Raw genomic sequence first — 23775 nt, forward strand, 5'->3', positions numbered from 1 at the left:
AGCTGCATTTTCAACTTTATTAATTATTTTTTAATCTACAGCTGCATTTTCAACTTTATTAATTATTTTTTAATCTACAGCTGCATTTTCAACTTTATTAATTATTTTTTAATCTACAGCTGCATTTTCAACTTTATTTATTATTTTTTAATCTTCAGCTGCATTTTCAACTTTATTTATTATTTTTTAATCTACAGCTGCATTTTCAACTTTATTTATTATTTTTTAATCTACAGCTGCATTTTCAACTTTATTTATTATTTTTTAATCTTCAGCTGCATTTTCAACTTTATTTATTATTTTTTAATCTACAGCTGCATTTTCAACTTTATTTATTATTTTTTAATCTACAGCTGCATTTTCAACTTTATTTATTATTTTTTAATCTTCAGCTGCATTTTCAACTTTATTTATTATTTTTTAATCTACAGCTGCATTTTCAACTTTATTTATTATTTTTTAATCTACAGCTGCATTTTCAACTTTATTTATTATTTTTAATCTTCAGCTGCATTTTCAACTTTATTTATTATTTTTTAATCTACAGCTGCATTTTCAACTTTATTTATTATTTTTTAATCTACAGCTGCATTTTCAACTTTATTTATTATTTTTTAATCTACAGCTGCATTTTCAACTTTATTTATTATTTTTTAATCTACAGCTGCATTTTCAACTTTATTAATTATTTTTTAATCTACAGCTGCATTTTCAACTTTATTTATTATTTTTTAATCTACAGCTGCATTTTCAACTTTATTTATTATTTTTTAATCTACAGCTGCATTTTCAACTTTATTTATTATTTTTTAATCTTCAGCTGCATTTTCAACTTTATTTATTATTTTTTAATCTACAGCTGCATTTTCAACTTTATTTATTATTTTTTAATCTACAGCTGCATTTTCAACTTTATTTATTATTTTTTAATCTTCAGCTGCATTTTCAACTTTATTTATTATTTTTTAATCTACAGCTGCATTTTCAACTTTATTAATTATTTTTTTATCTACAGCTGCATTGTCAACTTTATTTATTATTTTTTAATCTACAGCTGCATTTTCAACTTTATTTATTATTTTTTAATCTACAGCTGCATTTTCAACTTTATTTATTATTTTTTAATCTACAGCTGCATTTTCAACTTTATTTATTATTTTTTAATCTACAGCTGCATTTTCAACTTTATTTATTATTTTTTAATCTACAGCTGCATTTTCAACTTTATTTATTATTTTTTAATCTACAGCTGCATTTTCAACTTTATTTATTATTTTTTAATCTTCAGCTGCATTTTCAACTTTATTTATTATTTTTTAATCTACAGCTGCATTTTCAACTTTATTTATTATTTTTTAATCTACAGCTGCATTTTCAACTTTATTTATTATTTTTTAATCTTCAGCTGCATTTTCAACTTTATTTATTATTTTTTAATCTACAGCTGCATTTTCAACTTTATTTATTATTTTTTAATCTACAGCTGCATTTTCAACTTTATTTATTATTTTTTAATCTACAGCTGCATTTTCAACTTTATTTATTATTTTTTAATCTACAGCTGCATTTTCAACTTTATTTATTATTTTTTAATCTACAGCTGCATTTTCAACTTTATTTATTATTTTTTAATCTACAGCTGCATTTTCAACTTTATTTATTATTTTTTAATCTACAGCTGCATTTTCAACTTTATTTATTATTTTTTAATCTACAGCTGCATTTTCAACTTTATTTATTATTTTTTAATCTACAGCTGCATTTTCAACTTTATTTATTATTTTTTAATCTACAGCTGCATTTTCAACTTTATTTATTATTTTTTAATCTACAGCTGCATTTGCAACTTTATTTATTATTTTTTAATCTACAGCTGCATTTTCAACTTTATTTATTATTTTTTAATCTACAGCTGCATTTTCAACTTTATTTATTATTTTTTAATCTACAGCTGCATTTTCAACTTTATTTATTATTTTTTAATCTTCAGCTGCATTTTCAACTTTATTTATTATTTTTTAATCTACAGCTGCATTTTCAACTTTATTTATTATTTTTTAATCGACAGCTGCATTTTCAACTTTATTTATTATTTTTTAATCTTCAGCTGCATTTTCAACTTTATTTATTATTTTTTAATCTACAGCTGCATTTTCAACTTTATTTATTATTTTTTAATCTACAGCTGCATTTTCAACTTTATTTATTATTTTTTAATCTACAGCTGCATTTTCAACTTTATTTATTATTTTTTAATCTACAGCTGCATTTTCAACTTTATTTATTATTTTTTAATCTACAGCTGCATTTTCAACTTTATTTATTATTTTTTAATCTACAGCTGCATTTTCAACTTTATTTATTATTTTTTAATCTACAGCTGCATTTTCAACTTTATTTATTATTTTTTAATCTACAGCTGCATTTTCAACTTTATTTATTATTTTTTAATCTACAGCTGCATTTTCAACTTTATTTATTATTTTTTAATCTACAGCTGCATTTTCAACTTTATTTATTATTTTTTAATCTACAGCTGCATTTTCAACTTTATTAATTATTTTTTTATCTACAGCTGCATTGTCAACTTTATTTATTATTTTTTAATCTACAGCTGCATTTTCAACTTTATTTATTATTTTTTAATCTACAGCTGCATTTTCAACTTTATTTATTATTTTTTAATCTACAGCTGCATTTTCAACTTTATTTATTATTTTTTAATCTACAGCTGCATTTTCAACTTTATTTATTATTTTTTAATCTACAGCTGCATTTTCAACTTTATTTATTATTTTTTAATCTACAGCTGCATTTTCAACTTTATTTATTATTTTTTAATCTACAGCTGCATTTTCAACTTTATTTATTATTTTTTAATCTACAGCTGCATTTTCAACTTTATTTATTATTTTTTAATCTACAGCTGCATTTTCAACTTTATTTATTATTTTTTAATCTACAGCTGCATTTTCAACTTTATTTATTATTTTTTAATCTACAGCTGCATTTTCAACTTTATTTATTATTTTTTAATCTTCAGCTGCATTTTCAACTTTATTTATTATTTTTTAATCTTCAGCTTCATTTTCAACTTTATTTATAATTTTTTAATCTACAGCTGCATTTTCAACTTTATTTATTATTTTTTAATCTACAGCTGCATTTTCAACTTTATTTATTATTTTTTAATCTACAGCTGCATTTTCAACTTTATTTATTATTTTTTAATCTACAGCTGCATTTTCAACTTTATTTATTATTTTTTAATCTACAGCTGCATTTTCAACTTTATTTATTATTTTTTAATCTACAGCTGCATTTTCAACTTTATTTATTATTTTTTAATCTACAGCTGCATTTTCAACTTTATTTATTATTTTTTAATCTACAGCTGCATTTTCAACTTTATTTATTATTGTTTAATCTACAGCTGCATTTTCAACTTTATTTATTATTTTTTAATCTACAGCTGCATTTTCAACTTTATTTATTATTTTTTAATCTACAGCTGCATTTTCAACTTTATTTATTATTTTTTAATCTACAGCTGCATTTTCAACTTTATTTATTATTTTTTAATCTACAGCTGCATTTTCAACTTTATTTATTATTTTTTAATCTACAGCTGCATTTTCAACTTTATTTATTATTTTTTAATCTTCAGCTGCATTTTCAACTTTATTTATTATTTTTTAATCTACAGCTGCATTTTCAACTTTATTTATTATTTTTTAATCTACAGCTGCATTTTCAACTTTATTTATTATTTTTTAATCTACAGCTGCATTTTCAACTTTATTTATTATTTTTTAATCTACAGCTGCATTTTCAACTTTATTAATTATTTTTTAATCTACAGCTGCATTTTCAACTTTATTAATTATTTTTTAATCTACAGCTGCATTTTCAACTTTATTAATTATTTTTTAATCTACAGCTGCATTTTCAACTTTATTTATTATTTTTTAATCTACAGCTGCATTTTCAACTTTATTTATTATTTTTTAATCTACAGCTGCATTTTCAACTTTATTTATTATTTTTTAATCTACAGCTGCATTTTCAACTTTATTTATTATTTTTTAATCTTCAGCTGCATTTTCAACTTTATTTATTATTTTTTAATCTACAGCTGCATTTTCAACTTTATTTATTATTTTTTAATCTACAGCTGCATTTTCAACTTTATTTATTATTTTTTAATCTTCAGCTGCATTTTCAACTTTATTTATTATTTTTTAATCTACAGCTGCATTTTCAACTTTATTAATTATTTTTTAATCTACAGCTACATTTTCAACTTTATTTATTATTTTTTAATCTTCAGCTGCATTTTCAACTTTATTTATTATTTTTTAATCTACAGCTGCATTTTCAACTTTATTTATTATTTTTTAATCTACAGCTGCATTTTCAACTTTATTTATTATTTTTTAATCTACAGCTGCATTTTCAACTTTATTTATTATTTTTTAATCTTCAGCTGCATTTTCAACTTTATTTATTATTTTTTAATCTACAGCTGCATTTTCAACTTTATTTATTATTTTTTAATCTACAGCTGCATTTTCAACTTTATTTATTATTTTTTAATCTTCAGCTGCATTTTCAACTTTATTTATTATTTTTTAATCTACAGCTGCATTTTCAACTTTATTTATTATTTTTTAATCTACAGCTGCATTTTCAACTTTATTTATTATTTTTTAATCTTCAGCTGCATTTTCAACTTTATTTATTATTTTTTAATCTACAGCTGCATTTTCAACTTTATTTATTATTTTTTAATCTACAGCTGCATTTTCAACTTTATTTATTATTTTTTAATCTACAGCTGCATTTTCAACTTTATTTATTATTTTTTAATCTACAGCTGCATTTTCAACTTTATTAATTATTTTTTAATCTACAGCTGCATTTTCAACTTTATTTATTATTTTTTAATCTACAGCTGCATTTTCAACTTTATTTATTATTTTTTAATCTACAGCTGCATTTTCAACTTTATTTATTATTTTTTAATCTTCAGCTGCATTTTCAACTTTATTTATTATTTTTTAATCTACAGCTGCATTTTCAACTTTATTTATTATTTTTTAATCTACAGCTGCATTTTCAACTTTATTTATTATTTTTTAATCTTCAGCTGCATTTTCAACTTTATTTATTATTTTTTAATCTACAGCTGCATTTTCAACTTTATTTATTATTTTTTAATCTACAGCTGCATTTTCAACTTTATTTATTATTTTTTAATCTACAGCTGCATTTTCAACTTTATTTATTATTTTTTAATCTACAGCTGCATTTTCAACTTTATTTATTATTTTTTAATCTACAGCTGCATTTTCAACTTTATTTATTATTTTTTAATCTACAGCTGCATTTTCAACTTTATTTATTATTTTTTAATCTACAGCTGCATTTTCAACTTTATTTATTATTTTTTAATCTACAGCTGCATTTTCAACTTTATTTATTATTTTTTAATCTACAGCTGCATTTTCAACTTTATTTATTATTTTTTAATCTACAGCTGCATTTTCAACTTTATTTATTATTTTTTAATCTACAGCTGCATTTGCAACTTTATTTATTATTTTTTAATCTACAGCTGCATTTTCAACTTTATTTATTATTTTTTAATCTACAGCTGCATTTTCAACTTTATTTATTATTTTTTAATCTACAGCTGCATTTTCAACTTTATTTATTATTTTTTAATCTTCAGCTGCATTTTCAACTTTATTTATTATTTTTTAATCTACAGCTGCATTTTCAACTTTATTTATTATTTTTTAATCGACAGCTGCATTTTCAACTTTATTTATTATTTTTTAATCTTCAGCTGCATTTTCAACTTTATTTATTATTTTTTAATCTACAGCTGCATTTTCAACTTTATTTATTATTTTTTAATCTACAGCTGCATTTTCAACTTTATTTATTATTTTTTAATCTACAGCTGCATTTTCAACTTTATTTATTATTTTTTAATCTACAGCTGCATTTTCAACTTTATTTATTATTTTTTAATCTACAGCTGCATTTTCAACTTTATTTATTATTTTTTAATCTACAGCTGCATTTTCAACTTTATTTATTATTTTTTAATCTACAGCTGCATTTTCAACTTTATTTATTATTTTTTAATCTACAGCTGCATTTTCAACTTTATTTATTATTTTTTAATCTACAGCTGCATTTTCAACTTTATTTATTATTTTTTAATCTACAGCTGCATTTTCAACTTTATTTATTATTTTTTAATCTACAGCTGCATTTTCAACTTTATTAATTATTTTTTTATCTACAGCTGCATTGTCAACTTTATTTATTATTTTTTAATCTACAGCTGCATTTTCAACTTTATTTATTATTTTTTAATCTACAGCTGCATTTTCAACTTTATTTATTATTTTTTAATCTACAGCTGCATTTTCAACTTTATTTATTATTTTTTAATCTACAGCTGCATTTTCAACTTTATTTATTATTTTTTAATCTACAGCTGCATTTTCAACTTTATTTATTATTTTTTAATCTACAGCTGCATTTTAAACTTTATTTATTATTTTTTAATCTACAGCTGCATTTTCAACTTTATTTATTATTTTTTAATCTACAGCTGCATTTTCAACTTTATTTATTATTTTTTAATCTACAGCTGCATTTTCAACTTTATTTATTATTTTTTAATCTACAGCTGCATTTTCAACTTTATTTATTATTTTTTAATCTACAGCTGCATTTTCAACTTTATTTATTATTTTTTAATCTTCAGCTGCATTTTCAACTTTATTTATTATTTTTTAATCTTCAGCTGCATTTTCAACTTTATTTATTATTTTTTAATCTACAGCTGCATTTTCAACTTTATTTATTATTTTTTAATCTACAGCTGCATTTTCAACTTTATTTATTATTTTTTAATCTACAGCTGCATTTTCAACTTTATTTATTATTTTTTAATCTACAGCTGCATTTTCAACTTTATTTATTATTTTTTAATCTACAGCTGCATTTTCAACTTTATTTATTATTTTTTAATCTACAGCTGCATTTTCAACTTTATTTATTATTTTTTAATCTACAGCTGCATTTTCAACTTTATTTATTATTTTTTAATCTACAGCTGCATTTTCAACTTTATTTATTATTGTTTAATCTACAGCTGCATTTTCAACTTTATTTATTATTTTTTAATCTACAGCTGCATTTTCAACTTTATTTATTATTTTTTAATCTACAGCTGCATTTTCAACTTTATTTATTATTTTTTAATCTACAGCTGCATTTTCAACTTTATTTATTATTTTTTAATCTACAGCTGCATTTTCAACTTTATTTATTATTTTTTAATCTACAGCTGCATTTTCAACTTTATTTATTATTTTTTAATCTTCAGCTGCATTTTCAACTTTATTTATTATTTTTTAATCTACAGCTGCATTTTCAACTTTATTTATTATTTTTTAATCTACAGCTGCATTTTCAACTTTATTTATTATTTTTTAATCTACAGCTGCATTTTCAACTTTATTTATTATTTTTTAATCTACAGCTGCATTTTCAACTTTATTAATTATTTTTTAATCTACAGCTGCATTTTCAACTTTATTAATTATTTTTTAATCTACAGCTGCATTTTCAACTTTATTAATTATTTTTTAATCTACAGCTGCATTTTCAACTTTATTTATTATTTTTTAATCTACAGCTGCATTTTCAACTTTATTTATTATTTTTTAATCTTCAGCTGCATTTTCAACTTTATTTATTATTTTTTAATCTACAGCTGCATTTTCAACTTTATTTATTATTTTTTAATCGACAGCTGCATTTTCAACTTTATTTATTATTTTTTAATCTTCAGCTGCATTTTCAACTTTATTTATTATTTTTTAATCTACAGCTGCATTTTCAACTTTATTTATTATTTTTTAATCTACAGCTGCATTTTCAACTTTATTTATTATTTTTTAATCTACAGCTGCATTTTCAACTTTATTTATTATTTTTTAATCTACAGCTGCATTTTCAACTTTATTTATTATTTTTTAATCTACAGCTGCATTTTCAACTTTATTTATTATTTTTTAATCTACAGCTGCATTTTCAACTTTATTTATTATTTTTTAATCTACAGCTGCATTTTCAACTTTATTTATTATTTTTTAATCTACAGCTGCATTTTCAACTTTATTTATTATTTTTTAATCTACAGCTGCATTTTCAACTTTATTTATTATTTTTTAATCTACAGCTGCATTTTCAACTTTATTTATTATTTTTTAATCTACAGCTGCATTTTCAACTTTATTAATTATTTTTTTATCTACAGCTGCATTGTCAACTTTATTTATTATTTTTTAATCTACAGCTGCATTTTCAACTTTATTTATTATTTTTTAATCTACAGCTGCATTTTCAACTTTATTTATTATTTTTTAATCTACAGCTGCATTTTCAACTTTATTTATTATTTTTTAATCTACAGCTGCATTTTCAACTTTATTTATTATTTTTTAATCTACAGCTGCATTTTCAACTTTATTTATTATTTTTTAATCTACAGCTGCATTTTCAACTTTATTTATTATTTTTTAATCTTCAGCTGCATTTTCAACTTTATTTATTATTTTTTAATCTACAGCTGCATTTTCAACTTTATTTATTATTTTTTAATCTACAGCTGCATTTTCAACTTTATTTATTATTTTTTAATCTTCAGCTGCATTTTCAACTTTATTTATTATTTTTTAATCTACAGCTGCATTTTCAACTTTATTTATTATTTTTTAATCTACAGCTGCATTTTCAACTTTATTTATTATTTTTTAATCTACAGCTGCATTTTCAACTTTATTTATTATTTTTTAATCTACAGCTGCATTTTCAACTTTATTTATTATTTTTTAATCTACAGCTGCATTTTCAACTTTATTTATTATTTTTTAATCTACAGCTGCATTTTCAACTTTATTTATTATTTTTTAATCTACAGCTGCATTTTCAACTTTATTTATTATTTTTTAATCTACAGCTGCATTTTCAACTTTATTTATTATTTTTTAATCTACAGCTGCATTTTCAACTTTATTTATTATTTTTTAATCTACAGCTGCATTTTCAACTTTATTTATTATTTTTTAATCTACAGCTGCATTTGCAACTTTATTTATTATTTTTTAATCTACAGCTGCATTTTCAACTTTATTTATTATTTTTTAATCTACAGCTGCATTTTCAACTTTATTTATTATTTTTTAATCTACAGCTGCATTTTCAACTTTATTTATTATTTTTTAATCTTCAGCTGCATTTTCAACTTTATTTATTATTTTTTAATCTACAGCTGCATTTTCAACTTTATTTATTATTTTTTAATCGACAGCTGCATTTTCAACTTTATTTATTATTTTTTAATCTTCAGCTGCATTTTCAACTTTATTTATTATTTTTTAATCTACAGCTGCATTTTCAACTTTATTTATTATTTTTTAATCTACAGCTGCATTTTCAACTTTATTTATTATTTTTTAATCTACAGCTGCATTTTCAACTTTATTTATTATTTTTTAATCTACAGCTGCATTTTCAACTTTATTTATTATTTTTTAATCTACAGCTGCATTTTCAACTTTATTTATTATTTTTTAATCTACAGCTGCATTTTCAACTTTATTTATTATTTTTTAATCTACAGCTGCATTTTCAACTTTATTTATTATTTTTTAATCTACAGCTGCATTTTCAACTTTATTTATTATTTTTTAATCTACAGCTGCATTTTCAACTTTATTTATTATTTTTTAATCTACAGCTGCATTTTCAACTTTATTTATTATTTTTTAATCTACAGCTGCATTTTCAACTTTATTAATTATTTTTTTATCTACAGCTGCATTGTCAACTTTATTTATTATTTTTTAATCTACAGCTGCATTTTCAACTTTATTTATTATTTTTTAATCTACAGCTGCATTTTCAACTTTATTTATTATTTTTTAATCTACAGCTGCATTTTCAACTTTATTTATTATTTTTTAATCTACAGCTGCATTTTCAACTTTATTTATTATTTTTTAATCTACAGCTGCATTTTCAACTTTATTTATTATTTTTTAATCTACAGCTGCATTTTCAACTTTATTTATTATTTTTTAATCTACAGCTGCATTTTCAACTTTATTTATTATTTTTTAATCTACAGCTGCATTTTCAACTTTATTTATTATTTTTTAATCTACAGCTGCATTTTCAACTTTATTTATTATTTTTTAATCTTCAGCTGCATTTTCAACTTTATTTATTATTTTTTAATCTTCAGCTGCATTTTCAACTTTATTTATTATTTTTTAATCTACAGCTGCATTTTCAACTTTATTTATTATTTTTTAATCTACAGCTGCATTTTCAACTTTATTTATTATTTTTTAATCTACAGCTGCATTTTCAACTTTATTTATTATTTTTTAATCTACAGCTGCATTTTCAACTTTATTTATTATTTTTTAATCTACAGCTGCATTTTCAACTTTATTTATTATTTTTTAATCTACAGCTGCATTTTCAACTTTATTTATTATTTTTTAATCTACAGCTGCATTTTCAACTTTATTTATTATTTTTTAATCTACAGCTGCATTTTCAACTTTATTTATTATTGTTTAATCTACAGCTGCATTTTCAACTTTATTTATTATTTTTTAATCTACAGCTGCATTTTCAACTTTATTTATTATTTTTTAATCTACAGCTGCATTTTCAACTTTATTTATTATTTTTTAATCTACAGCTGCATTTTCAACTTTATTTATTATTTTTTAATCTACAGCTGCATTTTCAACTTTATTTATTATTTTTTAATCTACAGCTGCATTTTCAACTTTATTTATTATTTTTTAATCTTCAGCTGCATTTTCAACTTTATTTATTATTTTTTAATCTACAGCTGCATTTTCAACTTTATTTATTATTTTTTAATCTACAGCTGCATTTTCAACTTTATTTATTATTTTTTAATCTACAGCTGCATTTTCAACTTTATTTATTATTTTTTAATCTACAGCTGCATTTTCAACTTTATTAATTATTTTTTAATCTACAGCTGCATTTTCAACTTTATTAATTATTTTTTAATCTACAGCTGCATTTTCAACTTTATTAATTATTTTTTAATCTACAGCTGCATTTTCAACTTTATTTATTATTTTTTAATCTACAGCTGCATTTTCAACTTTATTTATTATTTTTTAATCTACAGCTGCATTTTCAACTTTATTTATTATTTTTTAATCTACAGCTGCATTTTCAACTTTATTTATTATTTTTTAATCTTCAGCTGCATTTTCAACTTTATTTATTATTTTTTAATCTACAGCTGCATTTTCAACTTTATTTATTATTTTTTAATCTACAGCTGCATTTTCAACTTTATTTATTATTTTTTAATCTTCAGCTGCATTTTCAACTTTATTTATTATTTTTTAATCTACAGCTGCATTTTCAACTTTATTAATTATTTTTTAATCTACAGCTACATTTTCAACTTTATTTATTATTTTTTAATCTTCAGCTGCATTTTCAACTTTATTTATTATTTTTTAATCTACAGCTGCATTTTCAACTTTATTTATTATTTTTTAATCTACAGCTGCATTTTCAACTTTATTTATTATTTTTTAATCTACAGCTGCATTTTCAACTTTATTTATTATTTTTTAATCTACAGCTGCATTTTCAACTTTATTTATTATTTTTTAATCTACAGCTGCATTTTCAACTTTATTTATTATTTTTTAATCTACAGCTGCATTTTCAACTTTATTTATTATTTTTTAATCTACAGCTGCATTTTCAACTTTATTTATTATTTTTTAATCTACAGCTGCATTTTCAACTTTATTTATTATTTTTTAATCTACAGCTGCATTTTCAACTTTATTTATTATTTTTTAATCTACAGCTGCATTTTCAACTTTATTTATTATTTTTTAATCTACAGCTGCATTTTCAACTTTATTAATTATTTTTTTATCTACAGCTGCATTTTCAACTTTATTTATTATTTTTTAATCTACAGCTGCATTTTCAACTTTATTTATTATTTTTTAATCTACAGCTGCATTTTCAACTTTATTTATTATTTTTTAATCTACAGCTGCATTTTCAACTTTATTTATTATTTTTTAATCTACAGCTGCATTTTCAACTTTATTTATTATTTTTTAATCTACAGCTGCATTTTCAACTTTATTTATTATTTTTTAATCTACAGCTGCATTTTCAACTTTATTTATTATTTTTTAATCTACAGCTGCATTTTCAACTTTATTTATTATTTTTTAATCTACAGCTGCATTTTCAACTTTATTTATTATTTTTTAATCTACAGCTGCATTTTCAACTTTATTTATTATTTTTTAATCTACAGCTGCATTTTCAACTTTATTTATTATTTTTTAATCTACAGCTGCATTTTCAACTTTATTTATTATTTTTTAATCTACAGCTGCATTTTCAACTTTATTTATTATTTTTTAATCTACAGCTGCATTTTCAACTTTATTTATTATTTTTTAATCTACAGCTGCATTTTCAACTTTATTTATTATTTTTTAATCTACAGCTGCATTTTCAACTTTATTTATTATTTTTTAATCTACAGCTGCATTTTCAACTTTATTTATTATTTTTTAATCTACAGCTGCATTTTCAACTTTATTTATTATTTTTTAATCTACAGCTGCATTTTCAACTTTATTTATTATTTTTTAATCTACAGCTGCATTTTCAACTTTATTTATTATTTTTTAATCTACAGCTGCATTTTCAACTTTATTTATTATTTTTTAATCTACAGCTGCATTTTCAACTTTATTTATTATTTTTTAATCTACAGCTGCATTTTCAACTTTATTTATTATTTTTTAATCTACAGCTGCATTTTCAACTTTATTTATTATTTTTTAATCTACAGCTGCATTTTCAACTTTATTTATTATTTTTTAATCTACAGCTGCATTTTCAACTTTATTTATTATTTTTTAATCTACAGCTGCATTTTCAACTTTATTTATTATTTTTTAATCTACAGCTGCATTTTCAACTTTATTTATTATTTTTTAATCTACAGCTGCATTTTCAACTTTATTTATTATTTTTTAATCTACAGCTGCATTTTCAACTTTATTTATTATTTTTTAATCTACAGCTGCATTTTCAACTTTATTTATTATTTTTTAATCTACAGCTGCATTTTCAACTTTATTTATTATTTTTTAATCTACAGCTGCATTTTCAACTTTATTAATTATTTTTTGATTTCCAAGTTTTTATTATTATCGGGTGGAACGATAAAATTTTCGCCCTAATGAAAACAACACTACAGCTTTATTTTTAAACTTTTATTTAAAAAATCAATTCAAGTAACTTGATTATGTAGTAGAACTAACATCTATTCAATGTAGCCGCCTTTAGCCTCAATCACCGCCTCGATACAGGTCTGGAACTGGGAGCATGCCTTTGCCACAAGCGCTGACAGGAGCTCGGCGAATACTCAGTGGATGGCGGTGATCAGGCTGGCTTTGGTGTTGTGAAAGGTATGTTAGTGATGTTCGCGACGTATGTCCAAACGAAGTAGTCCAGCGGATTCAGATCAGAAGAGGAGGAGGTGGGGGGGGGGGGCAGTGAGAGAAGGGTACAAAATCGTATAATTCCTTCTGGAGCCAAGCCTGGGTCTCTTTGAACATGTGGACCGGCACCGAGTCCTGCTGCCAATCCAAGGTCTGCCAGTGGCCACCTGATTGAACCAGGGGATCACCATACTCTTCAGCACATCTAGGTACACTTTGGTGTTGACTTTCAAGTCGACTCTGAAAATGTAAGATAGCATGATGTAGCCCTCATTTGAAACCACACCAAAGACCATAACCATGGCCAGAAACTTTGTTTTCATCACCGTGGGCATGTCCTTATTATCTGGATTTGCATTTTAAGGGTGCTGTCAATGATTCTTTTTTCATAACTTGGATCAGTAGAGAGCATGAGTTGTACAGTGGCACATCCCCAATCTCGCTCGTTGAACATTGTCTCACTTTCCGACATGATAGAAGGCTCCTATCGCTCATGAGATTTATACACAACTGGCCAACTCGTAGATAATCTGCAAGAAAAAAAAGAAAACTGGTTTTCATCAAACGGAAATGGAATTATGCTGTCTTTTCTAGGGTGACAATTTTATCATCACACTCTGTAATTTCATTGACAGCTTCATTTGTTAGCAAAATGCAAATAATATTCATTTTATTTTGCTTTTTTATGAAAAGCTAAGCTGCTTCTAATATATTAGCTCTTCGTTCAGTATTAATTTTATGCGAATTTAACATTTTAATGTCATTATCATTTGGTGATCCCAATGTAATTCTCTTTGAAATGTCATCAAAGTTTTCAATGTTATCTACCTGGTTAATTTACCATTCATGTAGACGCAGAAATACCACTAATTGTACACCCACCTCAACAAATCCTGATAGCTTTAAAAGAGAAGTTTAAAAGGGGATTGGACTCCTAAAAAGCTCAGGGAATAATATTCCCTGTGACAGAACCAACATTACGGGTGAATTCATTTATTTATGTAACCAAAACCAATAGTTCAGTCAAACTATGTCTAGACCCTCGTGACTTAAACAAAGCAGTGTGCATACCACATTAAGTCACACCAACATTTAAGGACGTCACCACTGAGCTAAATGTTGCAGGATGGTTCACAACCATTGACATCGAGTCTCGATACTGGATGAGAATTTCAGAAGACTTACGATATCTATAATCATATGGTAGATATATGTTTAACAGGTTTCGTATGACAGTAAAATCTTCCCAAAATGAATTTTAGAGAGCCATGAAAAAGAATTTGGATGACTGTAAAAACGTCCTTTCTATATGTGACTAGCCTGGGTGCCCGACGTTGTCTGGGTGTTTAGAGGTGTGTGTGTTGAGCAAAAAAAAAAAGTTGTAGTAGGCAGGCACGCTCGAACCCGTGACACAAAGGCGGAAAAGAAAGTGAAGATGTGTGTAAGGGTGTTGGTTGAGCAAGAAAAAAAAAAATTGCGAGCCAAAAAAAAAAAAAGAAAAAATAGGAGTAGTAAGCACGCTTGAACCCCTACGAGCCAGAGGAAAAAGAGGTGAAAAAAAAACTGTCTTACCGATGTGCCTACCATGGTTGTGACGTCACAGGCGGTCGAAATAACGCCTTTTAAGCGACATCCTGAACGCGAGGGTTGAATGACTTTCAAAATATGTCAGCGAAAAAATCTACCCTCCCTGTAAAAAAATGCCCCGTTGAGGGTGAAGGAATTAATGATTTTTGGCCATTTTTCGATATTTGTCGTCCGAAAGGTTGATCTTCAAAATAATATGAATCTTGTGAAAATCTGTCGCCTCTGTCGAAAGTTTTAGGCAGACATACATACATACATACATGATGATTGATGATTGCAACGTCTTGTCAGAGGAGTGCCACTCCCTCAGACATTTAAAATCCATGAGCCCAAATGCCTAAGGGAGTATTTATACAAAGATGATGTTACAGAGTCTTAGCTTTGTACGACAGCTAAGTCTCTCTCTCGGTTCAAAATGTTGAGATCCAGCAACAAGCAAGAGCAAGATAGCCAGCAACAAATTAAACTGCAGACCAGCTTAATGCGAGTACTGGTCTCCCGCTTTATGGTTTTTTAAATCAGAGATTTGCTTCTCCTAGAAAGGTTGCCTTCACCACGGCTTACGGGAGCCCTCTCCACCCTAATACACATATACACACACAAATATACACGGTGCTAGTTGGCCGTTGACCCAGAAAAATAGTTCATTCACCCTTTGGAAGGTCTTGTTTTTAATCCTTCAGGGAGACTAGCCACCCTCCTCACCAAACAAGTCTGGTGGGGGAACCAGTTTAGTCGCCGGTGACCCGACCATGAGGCAGGTAGTACTGGGTTACATGGTACCAGTAGCATATGACATGACCTGACACATAACATACATACATACATACATACATTTAAACAGACTGGTGAGATTTATATTATAGATGATATTTTCGTACGAGTATATTGATTTGAAGATGGTAGTGATCATGACAAAGCATCAAAGCAACTAATGCTTAGGACAAGGGAAAAAATTGCAAATACAACTCAGAGAAATTTGTGGTAAAGATATCTGAAATACAGTTTTTCAGTCATATCATCTCGAAACATGGTATCAAATCAGATCCTTTGAAAGCAGGGGCAATTATACAAATACAACCACTCGAGGATGTAAAACAGCTGACCAGTTTTCTAAGATTTGTGAATTACCTAAACAAATTCTCACCACGATTTGCAACCTTGGCTAAACCATTTTGTAACTTTATATAAGAAATGATTTCAAGTGGTCATCCTAGCAACATAAAATATTCGCAGAATTCAAAGGAGAGATCAGAAGAAATACAACACTCTATTATTTTGACCCAAAGGAATCTGTTATGTTTCAGGTGGACCTCAGGTATCGGTGCAAAAAGGTTACAAAAGGAGATACCAGTTGTATTTGTAAGCAAGACACTGTAGTGCCGAGAAGCTCAATACTCAAATATAGAGAGGGAAATGTTAGCCATCGTTTAAGGCTTGGAGAGATGTCATCATTGTGTGTGGAATCACAAAATAACTTTTCCCACAAATCAGAAGACAATTCTCTATCTATATTAAAGCCAAGTACGTCCAAAGATGGAGTACTGCTACCACATCTGGGAAGAAGCTGCTAAAAACAGCCTACAGCCTATCCTGTCTTGACGGAGTACAAAATAGACTTCGTAGCTTAGTGGGGGATGCCCTTTTCTCTTCCCTGCAACCTCTCTCACACAGAAGAGACGTTGCGAGCCTGTCTTTGTTTTATCGATATTTCCATGGCAGGTGCTCGTCTGAGCTCCAATCTCTAGTCTTCCCTCGCCAATCTTTCACAAAAAACACCCGTCTAGCTGAAACCACTGTCAATAATTTTCCCCACTCTTTATCTATACCTAAATCAAAGCGTAGATTCAATGAACAAAGCTTCTTTCTTAGAAGTGCACGCCTGTGGAACTCTCTTCGATTTGCCTGTTTCCCACCTGACTACAACTTGGATGTCTTCAAGTCTAACATAAACAAATTCCTGATAAACCGCCCCCTTAAGTAAGGCACTTTATCAAATCTCCATTACTAACGATTACTACGATATTATCCCATAGATTACTGTACACGCAATAACCCGTATCCCCGAGTGGCTTCCGGGCCTTGATAAGTGGTGACTACCATGTAAAAAAAAAAATCATAAAACATTATAATCGATAGTACTATAGAACCTATCACAAACACCTCCAAGATTTGCAAGAATGATATTAAAAGTGGAAGGATATGATTTCATAGCTACTTTTGTTGAGAATATGTTATAAAATGGATCTAAATTTAAATTTTGTCCGATTATTATTACTTTGTTGATTAAATGAGATGAATTCAAGAAGTCGTTATGTTCAATTCTATTAAAATTTATAATGAGAGTTGATCTTTATTAATTTATTTATTGCGGACTATTATCCTCATCTTTCTTAGTTGTTGTTTCACAACGTTTCGGCCAACTATTCCTCTGATAATAGTCCGCAATAAATAAATTAATAAATGATACTCATCTCAATAATGAATTCCAATTAAATAATATATAAGAGTTGATCTTTGTCGAGATTTACGTAAAATGAATTACATGAGTCTAGCTTGTTTAAAATTAAAAGAATGGTCTTGTGATCCATGAGAGAATATTGCATTTCGGGAATTGTTATTTTTTCATGTCTTTTATGTTCAAAGTTTTTTCTTTAGTGTCATTAAGTTTCACCAACATATATCTGATGACAATGCAAGTGATAGCATTACATATGGTTGTTTTCAGAAAATGTTTTGTTGTTTGTTTTATGGTGTAGTTAGTATTGTTGGAATTTCTAGTTTATTTAGACTGTTGTAAATTATTGTATGATTTTTCCTATTGCACTATCTTGCTTACCGATTCTCTTTGCTCTGCTGCCATATACAATAATGTCATTTGCGTCGATGTCAACAAATGACTTCAGAATATGACCTGAAAGGTCATTAATGAAGATTAAGTAGAGGGTTGGACTGAAAGTAGATATTTGAGGTTCACTGGCATTGATACTATGTGTTCAGATTTCTGTACATCAGCAACTATTTTCATAGACATATCAGAGATAGATTTATATTAGCTGAACATAAAATCACTATTTTATCAACACATGGGGATAAATTGTGAGTTAATACCTTTGCTAATGGTATTAGTATACAACTGAACAGAATAGTATACCTGATTACATGGTTTGCAAACGAAACCATTAGGCTAATCCCAAACCAAAAAAATAATACTGAAGAGCTTCGCTACATAATTGAGTACAAAACTTTCATTTAAGAAGCCCTTGCTTCGTTATATTAACATATGTGTGGATGAGCAGGTTGTACTGAAGTATTTGTTAAAGGCTTTCTTGTGTGTAAAGACATTCTTGAAATAGAAAAATGTGGTTCCAACAAAAGAACGCAGTATAAATTCGGTTAGAGAAGATTTAATCCAATCACGATCAGCAGAAACATAGGAGTCTTCTCGTTTTGACATGGAAAGCCATACAACAAAATTTAATGTATTTTATAAAGCTGTTCCATCATCTGATTTGTTCATTCTTATTACACATGATTATAAATAGAATCTCCCAGATTTATGACGGCATATACTTCCTATAAGGCAAAAATATTGCAGTAGACTTCTTCATAGCTGGTTTCACCGTCCTTCCAAATACAGCATCTAGTATCCCCAAATGGTCACTCATCTGGTACTGACCAGACTCAACGTTGCTTAACTTTGGTATCTACTTTTGGTCCATTAAATCTTCATTAATGACCTTTCAGGTCATATTCTGAAGTCATTTGTTGCCATCAATGCTGATGACATTATTGTATATGGCAGCAGAGCAAAGAGAATCGGTAAGCAAGATAGTGCAATAGGAAAAATCATACAATAATTTACAACACTCTAAATAAACTAGAAATTCCAACAATACTAACTACACCACAGACCATAAAACATGCCTACATGATTATGCCATATTTTTTCACACTATTCATTTCAAACATTCATAATTATTTAAACATGTTCAGAATTAATGTTTAATGAAGAATATCCAATTTTCAATGATATTTTATTTACCAAAACTTAAGCTTTGTGAATATTTTCTTTAAAACAGCATTGAAATAGACACTTGGTTATAAAACTTGTTTTCTCTCCAAATATTAAAATTGAATTGTTCTTTTATATGAACTACCATAAATTATAAGGTTCATCACTTTAAAATATCCTTCGACTAAACCTTCCCTCATGCACAGCCAGACCTGGCCTTGTGTGTAGAATTTCTACTATTATATAAAAGGAAATTGGCGTGCATGTGTGTGTGTGTGTGTGTGTGTGTGTGTGTGTGTGTGTGTGTGTGTGTGTGTGTGTGTGTGTGTGTGTGTGTGTGTGTGTTTGTTTCTCGTTCGTTCACTAGGGACTAGAAAACGACTGGACTGATTTCTTTTTAATTTCACATAAAAGATACTTGATGTGTCTGGGAGTGTTCTTACGTAGGTTTTGTATCAGAATGTGTCCAATAATTATCAAAAATCGATAATCGAAAAAATTTGATTAAAGAAGGAAGTACGATTTTGACCAAAGATAACACTTTTATACAGCCTGACATCACAAGTGTATTTGAGAAGTTTTATCACCACACAAGCAGAAAGGGCCAGTTTATAAAATCAAGTGTAGATTCTTTTATATGACAGGAGTATGTTCGAAATGAATATCTTTCAGAGCACAATTGAGCTGTGATACTTGACTTTTGTGTTTTAAACTTTAAGTGAAGCCATTATTTACAGATAATTTTATAAAATCAACAGTAGATTCTCTACAGTGCAATGTAGACTACAATTTGTTGTGGACTAAGTCACTGCAGGGAGGCAGGTGAAACACTGCGAGGGGTGGGGTCTCTTAGAACAGGCAATCAATCAGTTTGATTAAAAAATGGGCGATTTCACTGATTTCGATGACAATAAAAGTATGGGAGGGTGGAAAATTTGTTGATCCTCATTCAATCCTGGACAATGCCTAGTTTCCCTGCTTGTAGCAAATAAACCAGACTTGTCTCGTGCATAAGATGGCAAGTAAACAAGTTAACACATTACTCCAACTAGTGTGATAATGAAGGAAAAAGTTTCATTTCATTAAATTTTTTTTGTTAATTTAAGATTACAGATTATTTTGGAGATGACTAATCCAATTAAGAGACTATCGACTTTTGCTTGCTTGAACCTCCAAAAAGTTTTGACTTAAGAACTCCAATGGTTTCTTGTTTTTTCTAGTGTCTGGTGTTAGCTCATGAAAGTTTTATTTTATTTTTTTTAATTTTTTTTTTTTGTTTCTTTTTGCTTTTTGTCTGTTTTTTTTTCTCTTTGTTTTTTTTTTGTTTGTTTGTTTCTTTTTTTAAATTTGTTTTTTTTTTGTTTTTTTTGTTTGTTTCTTTTTTTTTAATCTTTTTGTTTTTTTGTTTGTTTCTTTTTTCTCAGATGTGCTGTTTATTTCAGTTTGTAGAGCAGTAAAACAGAACAAAAGTTTAAAAAGTAAAATATTCAAGTGTTCATCGGAACGGACACATTATATAAGATTAGATAGAATCTCTGAAGACTGATAAAAATCTAGCAACGTGTATTTAAATATCAGGAACTTAATGCTCTTATATAATATATTTAGATGCAATTATGTATTTCTTCATCATCAGCTTGCAAGAAAGCTACGTTGAACTCTATAGGGAAGCAGTACTTCGGTAATATGTTCAACTGGTGAGAAGTTCTTGCAGAAAGAAACATTACTCACGGACATTCTGCTTGATGCAAGGTACATGGTGGAAGAAAGAAAAAGTATTTTCCAATTATGATGGGTATATAAGTTCTTACTGTGAATGTCTTACAAGGAGGAATCAGAGATTGGAGCTCAGTCGAGCACCTTTCATGGAAATAATCAAAGAATAGAGAGCAAGTAGCAAAATCTGTTCTGTGAGAAAGGGGCTGTAGAGGACAGAAGAGATCATCGCCTACTGGATTGCCAAGTCGATTTTGTACTTTGTCAAAGTAAGAAATAAAACTTTTTGTGATGCCTCTCCTGATAAACATCTTTGTATTAAGCATCTTATGCGCTCTTATTTAATGTATGCCTTGTCATAAATGCTTACATACACAAGAACTTATATAATTACGAGTGTGAACAATGAAAATTATTTTTATACACTACATGGAAAATGCAATGATCTTGCTAGTACTGATATGATTGTAAATTGCTAACCAAGTAAATATTACAAAAGCTATAGCATCTCCTTCATGGATGCAAAGCAACAGCCAAATAATTGAAGTCAAGGAAAAGCTTCATCAGCCATGTTGAGCCCCTGACAACATCTCAGGAAACAAACAGAATACAACTTTGAATTAGACTACTAGGGAATATCCTCCTCATACTCCTTATGAAAATTCCATCCTTCTGAAGTACTTTGGCTCTAGTTTAAAACACTCAGCTGCCTAAGAATGAGAATGAAGTGATTAAAAGTTGCTATTACGAGATGGTGCTACAAAAGTAGCCTAGTCATCTGTAAATGTAAATGTTATGTAGCAGTCACCATAACAAACGTTTTTCTCTTATGGATTAATACCCCCTTGCTAACTGATGGGGTGACACACTGACCAGTCAGCTACTTATCAGCTACCCAAGTTTCATGTTTTTTTGCAAATTCAAGTCGTTGAGGGGGGGGGCTGGTCTTTTATTTACTTCGTATTCTTTTAATCCCGCTTCTGCTCACTGTTTGAGCTGATATGTTTTGGTTTGCAGTCTCCCTAAGTTCAGCGACAAGCTCTGAAGAATTTTCCTTCCTATCTGCAAGAGATGCTCTTCTCAAAGATCTGTCTTTCCTGGCGGTTGTAGACATTTTATGGCCTTGTCTTTTTCTGTTTTTGAAAGACTTTGTTTCCTTGTACTTTTTAATCATTGTTTGAACTCTCTTCCTTGAACATTCCATCTTCCTGGCAATTTCTACCTGAGAATATATGTTACCAGATAAAGCAACAACTTGTGCCCTTTCAATGTCTGAAAGCTGCTTCTTTGAAGGCATTTTCAATTAAACAAGAACCCAAGTTTGCCCAGCTGGGAAAACTTGAGTCTTTGTACTGGAAAAATATCCAGTAAATAAAACGTTGTTTAGTAAATCATTATTTTTTTTGCATTTTTTTTTTTTGCCTTTCCATACACCAAACATGGATATAAATATCACTAAAACATCCGCTGGGTCATACGCTTCATTTTGGTACCTTACTTGCCTGGGTGGGTTGCCGGTAGGCTGAGATAAACGGCGTCACACAGACACACAGACACACAGAGACACACACAGACACACACACATGCACACACACACAGTAAATCGAATTAACTAAGGGATATAATAACTTCCGGTGAATACGGGAAAAAATATCCAGTAAATAAAACGTTGTTTAGTAAATCATTATTTTTTTGCATTTTTTTTTTTTGCATTTCCATACACCAAACATGGATATAAATATCACTAAAACATCCGCTGGATCATAAGCTTCATTTCGGTACCTAACTTGCCTGGGTGGGTTGCCGGTAGGCTGAGTGAGATAACACACACACGCACACACACACACGCACACGCACACTCACGCACACACACACACACACACACACACACACATTAGGAAAATTTATAATAAGATAATATACTGACAGGAATCAAATATAACCTTTAAAATAAGAAACAACTTTTATTATGACAATAAATCATTTTGAATATTGGAATGAATTTAGTATGAAACTCAGCTAAAACTCTTGAAAGAGGTTTTGAAGCAAATAAATACAAACATCTACTGTTGAATATTTTACATTTGGTCGCAACTGTTTACTGTACTGTTAATATGTTTTTGAATATAATGGAGAATATGATTACCAAAATTTGGACGATCTTATTTATAACTACTGTTAGGACAATTAACCAATGAGAAGCCTCTGACCTTATTATAAGAATATCGAATTTTGGATGCAAGTCTCCATCTTAAGACAACTGAACCACTGCTGATCCAGACTACACTGATTCTTTGCCGCAATCTTTGTTCTTAAGGACTGCTCAATATTCGAGATCGTGACTGCATTGATTCTTCACTGATTTGATTTACTACCGCCATCTTTGTTCAACATAATGACTCAGCACTTAACAGGTTATGTGCCCAGCCATCAACTTTGATTTGACGGATCAGAATCTAAATTTGAATAGTAGCAGCTGACATTTCTGGGGTATTTAAGGATATGAAAAATACACAAAGTTATTCAATCTCTAACAGAGAATCCTAACTAATGAATCTATCGAAAAGAACGCAACTATTTTTGTAGAACTGATTTAATGCTTAGACGACAGAAGTGTGACTTTGATTATAAGGGATGCCTAGGATGATGGACGTAAAGCATTAAACATATTAAGAGAACATTATTTATCAAAAGGGAAACTGAAAATTATATCACTATATACAGAACTAACGTCTCTAAAACATAACAAAGACGAGACTATTACTATGTTATGAGGGCAGAAACAGCAGCAAATGCATTAAAACTCTCAGGTGA

This window comes from Euprymna scolopes, chromosome 24 (assembly GCF_053919585.1).
Source record: "Euprymna scolopes isolate OS-2025 chromosome 24, ASM5391958v1, whole genome shotgun sequence".
NCBI lineage: Eukaryota > Metazoa > Mollusca > Cephalopoda > Sepiida > Sepiolidae > Euprymna > Euprymna scolopes.